We start from the raw sequence: 10,452 nt of genomic DNA, 5'->3' as shown, positions 1-10,452 counted from the left end.
ATATATCAACACATGGTAGTCATCACTTGCATTGTACTATCCAAAGAATCAGCAGAAGAAAGACGATAAAACCTGGATGTTACACAAATACGGTAGTCAGCTGTACACATAATGGATTACAAATTTGTCCTCAAATTCATTACATTCAGGCTCAATTAGTTTGCAGGTTGGACAGCATTTACAAAGAGATATGAAGACCCCAGATTGCAAACACAATCTGTTCTTAGAAGGTTGGATGTTAGAGTAATCTAAGTATTAGTATGTACTGTTCAGTGGTTTGTAAAATTAAAGAAAAAAGCATACAGAAAGCTCTAAGGTCACTGAGACAGATTCTCAGATGGTGTTGATCTATGTATGCTCTTTTACAACAGCTGAGGATCTGGCCTCTTTATTAATTACTGGGGAAAGAAACAAGATACTGTAGATACAGATCTTCATCTCAAACTTAAGCTTCCACACAATTGCTCCCTGTGCCCCCCCACGTGTTCGTGTAGCAATAGCTGCACAAATGTGTATATAGAAACATAGCATATGTGCAAGGAAGAGATGGGGGAGGAGTTCTTTCAATTACTTTTGCAAGCTTGCCAAAAAACCAACAATGCAGGATCCATCCCAGCACATATGAGCACAACAATGAACTACTGTGAATGTACAAGCCCAGTTCTGCTCCAAGTGAATGATGCTTTGGCATGGATTTCAATGGGAGCAGGATCAGATCCATCAGGAAGGGAAGAGTTAATAGATTTCTGTGTAAGATTAAAAGGGGTTATTATAAACACCAAAGAGGAAAACATGATTTGAAAATTATTTAAAATACCTTGTAAAGAAAACACCCTTGTGCCCATCAGCCTTGCTAAGATTATGTACTTCTCAGGACTTAGAAGTAAAAACCAAACCCAAGCACCAGAATGCAGGATTTGAGGGGAAGAATGTGACCGCTTCTGGCTTTAACACCAAGGGGCCAGGTCCACAGGGGATGTAAATTGGAAAAGCTCCACTGACTGCAACAGGGCTCTTTTGCCGGGTTTGAGAGTCCAAACTCCAACCTAAGCAGGAACACCTACACAGCTATTTTTAGCGCCATAGTGTGAGCCCCACAAGCCCGAGTCTGTAGATCCTGCCGACGGCCACGGGTCTTTCTTTGCTGTGTAGACAAACCCTAAGAGATCTGGGAGCTAAGATGTGTTGCCTGATATGATGGGGAGATGTACTGAGACTGCAGTTAGACCAACCACTGCACTCATAGCCAGCCTTCTCTTTTGCACTGGGTCACAATCTGACTTCTCAAGACTGCGTATTACTATTTATTATTTGAATGGTCTCAGTGTGGTACTTGCTTTACGGACAGTGAAGAAAACTACTTCTGCCCTGAAGGTTTCACAATCCAAAACTCCAATCCTGCCATTTGTTATGCAGGAGTTGTCCCTGGCACCCACTTGGGAGACATTGCAGGGGTGTAAATGAAACCCTAATAATTATTTCATACAAATGGTGATGTTCATGTCAATATGGGTGAGGTTCTTTGGCCAGTGTTATGCAGGAGCCCAGACTATATCATCATCATCAATGATCCTTCTGGCCTTAAAATCTATTAATCTATTAAGCATATGGATCATTAATCTCATCTATTATTTTCCCAGTTATTCCATTTAAGAATTGTGGTCATTGTACTAAATATCCCATGCACACATTTTTACTATGCAGACATAGAAACAAGATAACATTAGGCCACAGACTAAAGCACATGAATTAAATTTATATCTAGCTACATAATTAATATTTTAGGCTCTAATCCTACAATCCTTTAACCCGTACAGAGCTCCATTGACTTCAGAGGGACTCCTCATGGGTACAAGGGTCCGCCTACGTGGATCAGATTGCAGGATCAGGGCCTTAATCAAATTAGTTTGTTAAAGGGAATCTGCAAAAAGATTTTTGTAATTATTTTTATGTGTATAACGAAGGAATGGTTGGAGAGCTGATGGACGAGAGCCACTGAACATTTCACTTTACTATCCAGGATGAAAATTACCATTTATTTGGGGACTTGTCAAAGTATTGTTTTCATTACACTAATACATACTGTAAAGTCAAAATAAAAAATGTTATAAGTTCTGGAACATGTCTTATCTAAATCTATATGATCTGGAAATACTTAGCAAAGGAGTTCAGTAATACAAAGCAGAAACAGAAAGGGTCCTGGGTAAAGCCTTTGGGAAATGCCAAACTATTAATTACACATTAACTGAATGATTTTTATTTTTCTGTTTAACAGCAACTATTCAGCATCTATGCTACAGTGTAACAGTATAAGCTGGTATATAAGTCCAGGCTCTTTTGGTCCCTAGAGTCAAAGTGCTTTAAAGGATGATTTTTCTCCCCTTCACCCTGCCACCCCCCTTCCCCCCCAAAAAAAAAATCGGGGGGGGGAGACAAAATTCTGATCCATTCACACATTTGGCAAAAACTAATGATGAATTAAAGTTATGTGTGCTGGCAAATATTCTTGCCATTTGAAATTTAACCATTTACATATGAATTCATTTTCTCACCAAAATTATTTCCCCCGGTGAGTTTAAACATTTGATAAGAATTACTGATCTTGAAACACTTGCATTAAAGTCAAAAGAACTACTCACATGAGTAAAATTACTCACCTATCTAAGTATTTGCAGGACTGAGCCCAGTGTGTGTTGCACTTTCAAGCTTGTAATGCTAGCCATTCATCTATCATAATAATAAATAATGACGACATTTATAAAAGATTTCAAAGGACGTTGCAAACTATGGCCCTGACCTGTAAGCACCTCTGTGCAAACACAGGATTCCCCGCAAATGGAAAGCTCTTTGTAGGATTAGGGGACGCACACGCATACGCACACGCACACCCCGAAACCACAGAGGTAGAGAATGGCAGCTAACCAGAGCTTAGTACACTGCTCAGCTCTGGGGAAAAGTTACATTTTGGGCAGGTCACTGGAGTAAATCCCTATTATGAAAAGCACTACAGGATCTTTAATGTGTAGACAAAGCAGACATGACCTCAGTTTCTAAGGTTTCTTCAACTCCCACTGTAAAAGGTCACAGAACGGTTTAGGTGTTGTTGAGATTTTGTTGTTGTTTTGTTTTTTCTACTTGGTTGACCTATTTCCTCCCAAAATTTAGAAGCCATAAAGACAGATTCTGTGGGTACCTAAGATAAAAGAAAGAAGTGCAGGCTCTGGAATCTCTTCTACTCTCTGTAGGTATCTATGTCATCACTAGCCTTTAATATTACTAGAAGCTGCATGTGCACACTGAATGAAGAATGGATTAATTTGGAAGCCATGTATGGGAGAAAGAAAGCTCAGGGTCACATGTTAATCACAAAGCCAAGTGAAAAAGAACATAGAACTAGAATCCAGTATCTCCCCATCCTCGTCTGCAATAGGCAGTTCCTCCCTAACACTAGATCCTCAAACACTAACAATGTGGACAGGCCCTTCTGTGCAGACCACCTCATCCCATATGGAGGGAGCTGGGAAGCCTCCGAGACAGCAAGAAAGCCCAGCAGATACCCCAGATCTTGGGGTTTGTGGGTGGAACTGCTGCCAATTCAATGGTGGCAAAACCCACTAAGTTTCTAAGAGAAACTGCTGAGCTTCAGTTCATTTGCAAATTTGACACCATCAGTTTAGGATTAAACAAAGACTGTGAATGGCTTGCCAACTACAGAACCAGTTTCTCCTCCCTTGGTTTTCACACCTCAACTGCTAGAACAGGGCCTCATCCTCCCTGATTGATCTAACCTCATTATCTCTAGCTTGCTTCTTGCTTGCTTATATTTACCTGCCCCTGGAGATTTCCACTCTTGCATCCGACGAAGTGGGCATTCACCCACGAAAGCTCATGCTGCAAAACGTCTGTTAGTCTATAAGGTGCCATAGGATTCTTTGCTGCTTTTACAAAACCCACTTTGCTCCCTTCCCAAGGGAATAATTTTGGGGAGATTTCATGAGAGAAATCCTCAGATTTCCTCCCTCTAGATTTCCTCCTACCTACTCACAAGACAGGGTGTTCTAGCCTCTAGTAATCAGTCTCATCCCCTCTGAGTACACACGCATGGTATATGATACTAGCTAATGCCAATGAGCCACTGTAGCCTGTCCAAGTGTTTAAGACCCTGTTGCCCTCTAGTGGCTGCCCCACAGAAGAAATATACCTTAATGTAACTACAGTGAATGAAGCTCTACTTGTAGGGGCCCTGCATTTCGTCACCAGTTATGACCTGAAGTCCGTGAAGCCACTGAATGTGGAATAAATGACAATCATGGAGTCCTGCACAGCAATGGATTCATTCTAATTCATCAATCTGTACACACAGATTATGGAGTTGGTGGAAGCGGTATTGCCAACCTCAAGAGATCAAAAGTAAGGAGCTGGAGCCCCTCAAGATATCAAAGATCATGAGTCCGGCATCCACAAATCATGAGTTTGGCCCCAAAAATCATGATACTTAAAATACCCTTCAAATCATGTTTTTTAGTCTGTTCTTTGACTTTTTCACTCCCCTCTACACCTCTGCCAATGTACGTGTGATAATTTCAGATTGGAAGATCAACCTTTAATGCACATCTCTCCCTGGGAGCTCCGATAGAGATTCCATTTACCACCTTCTCACCCCTCAGAAAGGGGAGGTGCCATCCATTGCCTATTACTGCCTTCACTCTCTCCCCTCCTAGTTTATTTCCTTTGCTAAAAGGATGGGTGGATGGTAAATAGTTTGAGAACCTCTGACCTAATTAATGTATCGTGATTCACATGTCCATAGAACTTATACTACTTTTTAGAGTTGATGAGTTACAGACCTGCATATTAAAGAACTTTAAATTTAGTATCAATCTGATACATCTTCCCTACTTTACAAACATTTAAAAATAAATATTAAAACCAAATAAATAATGCCCAGACCCCACAAGTCAGGTTCGTACAAGAGGAGGAAAGTACATGAGACAGGTGATAATATCTTGACTCCTTGAGTCCAAGAGCATACCAGGTTCAGGCCGTCAGGACAGGAAAGCATCATAGTACGATACCAACCTCCATGCATGCAGCAATGTTAATAGAGAAACACGCTGTGTGATATCAGCTGGATAGTGGGGCCTCCTGAAATGTGATTCCTCAGGGTAAATTGGACTCAGATGCAATCTAATAACGTACAATGAGAAGATCATGCAGCCCATGGGAAAATGGGACCTTGTAGAAACTAACCCAAAAAAATAACAGAGTACAACCTGATGTTTGTGGGGGTGGATAGAAGTGCCACAAATCCCACTTGGGCAATACAGCCATAAAAGCCATGGATCTTCTCAAGGTGCAGCCTCAGAATTTTATAGTTGCAGTTCAAGAAGCAAAAGCTGGAATCCCATGGACAATGGAGGCCATTTTAAAGGCATATAGGGATATTTTCAAAGGAAACCAGGGCCTGGAAGAAAAGCTGCACCTGCAAGAAAACCTGACAGTGGAACCTGTGTGCTTACCACAAAGGAACATTCCAGTGACACTAAATAGCCCAGTACGCAAGGAGCTTGAAAGTCCTCAGAGCAAGGGTATCATAGAACCTGTAGAGGCCAATACAGTCTGAGTAAGCAGCATGGTGGTCATAAAAATAAAGGGGGGTGCGGAACTATGCATCTGCATAGATCTAAAGCCACTGAATCAGGTATTGAAAAGCTGCCACTATTCACTGCCCAGAATTGATGGCATGCTGCTAGAACTTTCCAAAGCCAGAATCTTTATGCTCTGTGATGTGAGGAATGGTTTTGGCACATAAGCCTGGATAAACAATCCAGCATGCTGACCACCTTTCCGACACCATTTGGTCACAACGAATGGCTGTCCATGCCAATGGGCATAATCACAGCACCAGAGGATGAAAGAATGCCTGAGGTGAAAATCATTGCACATGATATCCTCATTGTAATGAAAAGAGCAGGAATACAGAATTTGAATGAGAACATGACAGAAAACTATTAGCTTTTCTACAGCAATGCAGAGACAAAAACATAAAATGCAACCCAGAAAAATGCAGCTCAAATAGTGTGAGGAGACATACACTGGACATCTGCTCACAGCAGAGGGACTAAAAGCAGATCCCAACAACGTCAAGTCAATCAGAGACAGGGAAAGTGCAAGGGGTGCAGCACTTCATACAAATGATAAATTTTCCACCCAAGTTCTGTCCAGTAGCAGGATGTTGAGTGGCACTGGGGAGATCTCCAACAGCAAGCATTTGACACACTGAAACAAATGATAATGGATGCCCCTGTTCTGGTGTACTACCAGGCAGAAGAGCCATTGACACACCAGTGTGATGCATCAGAGAAAGGACTGGCTGTAGTTATTTTGCAGGAGTAGCCAATTGTTTATGTCAACAGAGCCCTGACAGAGACTGAATGGGGGTATGCTCAAACAGAAACAGAGCTTCTGGCTGGGGAGTGGAAGAATTCCATCAGCACATCTATGGCCACCCAGTAATTGTGCAGACCACAAACCCCTAGAGACAATCATGGCTGTCGGAGAAAAACTCAGTTCTCGCTTTTTCGTTTGAGTGCAGCAAAATCAAATACTTTATTATTTCTCCAGTAATTACAATGGAGGGAGAGAGTGCCATAGGACACAGGGTCGCCCCAGTCCTGGACAGGTCTCTCAACTGGTAAACAATTACAGCAAGCCTTTATACCAGGGGCGGGCAAACTTTTTGGCCTGAGGGCCGCATTGGGTTTCGTAAATTGTATGGAGGGCCGGTTAGGGGAGGGGGTCATGGCCCAGCCCCCACCTCCTATCTACCACCCCCCCCCCCCGGCCAGGACTCCTGCCCCATCCAACTGCCCCATTCCCTGATGGTCCCTCTGGGACCCCTGCCCCATCCACACACACCTGCTCCCTGTCCCCTGACTGCCCCTGGGCCCCTGCCGCCCCATCCAACCCCTCCTCTCATTCCTGACGGCCCTCCCGGGACCCCTGCCCCATCCACACCCCTTCTCCCTGTCCCCGACTGCCCCAGAACCCCTGCCCCTCACTGCCCCTGCCAACCCCTGCCCCATCCACCCACCCCTTCTCCCTGTCCCCGACTGCCCCCAGAACCCCTGCCCCTCACTGCCCCCTGCCACCCCATCCAACCCCCCTCCTTCCTGACTATCCCCCGGGACCCCTGCCCCCATTCAACCCCCAGTTACCCCCCACCCCAAACCCCACCCCCCCCCCCCGACCACCACCCCGGACTGTCCTGCCCGCTATCCAACCCACCCTGCACCCGGCCTCCTTACCGTGCGGCCTGGTGCACCCGTGGCGGGCAGGGTTACAGCCGCGCCACCCGGCTGGAGCCGGGACATGCCACCACCGCCACCGCGCAGCTCAGAGCACTGGGTCAGGCCGGGCTCTGCAGCTGCACTGCCCAAGGAGCTCACAGCAGAGCCTTGTGCCGGCTCCGGCAGTGGAGCGAGCGAGCGAGCTGAGGCTGTGGGCGAGGGGGAACAGTGTGGGAGGGGCCGGGAGCGAGCGTCTCGGGCTAGAAGCTCGGGGGCTCAGCAGGACGGTCCCGCGGGTCGGATGTGGCCTGCAGGCCATAGTTTGCCCACCCCTGTTCTACACTCACTTGCTATCTTGCGTTTCTTCGGTGCTGCCATTTCTGGTGACTCGTGGTAACTATTTTTCTTTGCTTAATTTTGTTTAGTGGAGAAGCACCTTTTCTGTGACTGGCTCCATCTAGTGTTGAAACTGAGAAGTGCAACAGAGTTGAGCTCAAGCGCCATGTGCGGGCCATATTCAATTATATTTTCAGAATTTGCTGCGGGCCAATAAAAACTGACCCGCGGGCCGCAGTTGGCCCGTGGGCCGTAGTTTGGACACCCCTGCTTTATACTTTTGTTACAGACAATAACTAACAATCAGAAAAGACAATATAGAGCAACAACTGCATTTTGTTTATACATAAGCCATTCTGCTATCTTGTTTGTCTCACTCCTAAGAAAAGCAAGCCTGCATATTTGGTTATCAGTTACAAGGTCGTAATAACTTTGTACACAGTTCTTTCCCTATGTCTCACACTATCCTTGCTTCACGTCATTAGGGTTACAGCTGGGCTAACTCTTGCTAACTGACTGACATGTATTAAGATCCCCTTCAAATCCTTATTAATTCTTTCCCTGCTTCCACATGGCAAAGCACCTGCTTAGTGCTCCAAAGGGATTGCTGTGCAATGTTGATGCGCCTTCAGCGTTACAAAGTAGAGATCAGTAACGAGGATGATTATTGCTGTTAGCTGACACCCTGAGCAAGCATCAGTGAGCTGTGGAGAGGGGATCAGGATACTGAAGCCATTAACATGCTGCACTATGTCCCAGTTTCAATAGTGATGCTGACAGAATGCAAAGAGGCTACAGAAAAAGACATCCAATGACAGGCAGTCAAGAGAGTGATACCAGCAAGATGGACAGACAACAAAAGCCAAGTACCAATAAGAGCAAAACCATATTTTCAAATTAAAGATGAACTGAGTGTGCAGGACAGAATCACATTATAAGGGCAGAGATTTGTTGTTCCTGCCTCATTAGGTAAGGATGACATGCAAAAAATACATGCCTCACACCCTGGCATTGACAGCTGTTTTAGACTGGCTCAAGAGTGTGTTTATTGTCTGGTAATGAATACATACACCCTACTATCAGGAGTGGAGTTGACACCTGCTACTCATGTGATACCCACCAGTAAAGAGAGACCATTATCATATGTGTTTCTCAGCCCACTATGGAAAAAGGTGGAAGCAGACTTATTTAACCTTCAAGTAAAAGCAGTACTTGATGACAGTGGGCTACTAGTCAAACTTTTGGGAGGTCAATGCTCTGCCTGATACAAGAAGCAATTCAGTGATTAACACAATGAAATCTCACAAAGGCGGCCATGGCATTCCAAATATGGTATGCTCTGACAACGGACCCCAGTTTGCTTTGGAAGATTGCAAGGAATTTGAACACAAATGGAAGTTTGACCATTGGTCCTCCTCCCCAGCACACCCACAAAATAAGGTAGAATCAGCTATGGAAAAGATAAGAAACTGTTACACAAGGTTGTTTCTTTTACTTCAGACCTTGTTAGTATTTTTTGGCATATAGGAATACCCCATCACAGGGGTGCCAAAACAGTCCAGTACAGGCACTGATGGGATTCAGAACCAAAACCCAATACCAATGAAGGGACACCTGTTGTAAGGATGGAGATACCATCAAAAAGAGATGGCAGAGCAGGAACTACAGTACAGAAGTAAGCCAAGGATCTAATAGCCTTTGAGATAGGCATTCCTGTGAGGATCTGGCCATTAGAAAGACACCAGAAGGGATGGACTGAAGGAGTGTGGTAAAACCCAGGTCATACGACAATGAAAGAGGAGGGCATGGATCAGCATTCACGTTGTGCTTCCTGTCAGTACCCTGCCTGGGCTGGGGAAGCGAATGATCCAACCAGTAGGTCAAATTGAGAGATGAATCCTGGTGACATGCCACCTGAGGCTCGTTGTGCATACGCTAAGAAGAGGACTATGCAAGACGAACAAGTGATCCAAAGGAATAGGAGACAAGAGCCAACAGACAGGACCCAGAGTTTGCCTTCAGAGATAGAGATCATAACAGAACAAAGAGACAAAGAACCAACTAGAAGCCAACTCCATAGGGAGGGGAGCCTTCACAGATAGTTGGCTAGACTTGGAGACAAGTGACAGGAAGACAGAGATAGGCCACCCCACTGTAGTCATCTGTTGAGGAGACTAAACTATCTCAAAGACTAGCTAGCTGAGTCTGTGGAAAAGGCAAGACTCCAACTTGGCTATGCACTAGCAACTTAGGGCTGAAAGACATGGGGTGGGGGCCTGCGCATTAAAATGCTTTTAAAATAAGGAAGATGTATCATAATCAGTGGAACTGGAATCAGAGGGCCCATGTTATTGACAAGACATAAGGAAAACGAAAAGTGGGGAGTTAGGCTGGAAGCAACGCAGCCACGTGGACAGAGAAGGCTTTAATAAAGTTCCTCTTGCTCAACCTAACCTGTGTTCAGCTTCACTCTTTGCAAATGAAACGTGCATGAATGGTTGTAGGGAAATGGCAGCCATCTTGCCATTGACAGTGATAGGAGATGATGGCCATTTTAAATAAAGAAAAATTTGTGAAGTGGCAACCTTTCATTATGTTTTCATGTGACAAGTAAAAAATACCCAAAAATCACTAGAGCGGTCATAAGATTGTGAGAACTGGGAATACTGTGTCTCTGATATCCTGCTAGGAGCAGGTTTTCCTGTGTCAAACAGAGGCTACTACATTGCTGATAAACATTCCCTTGTACATTATATGCAAAAAAATTAACAATTTTCTATTTAAGGCTCTTCAGGGGGATCTGACAGAGAATTGCTATTAAACATCC

The sequence above is a fragment of the Mauremys reevesii genome, linkage group 2 (assembly GCF_016161935.1).
Source record: "Mauremys reevesii isolate NIE-2019 linkage group 2, ASM1616193v1, whole genome shotgun sequence".
Lineage (NCBI taxonomy): Eukaryota > Metazoa > Chordata > Testudines > Geoemydidae > Mauremys > Mauremys reevesii.
The sequence above is the reverse complement of the archived record's forward strand: the minus strand, read 5'-3'. Positions refer to the sequence as shown.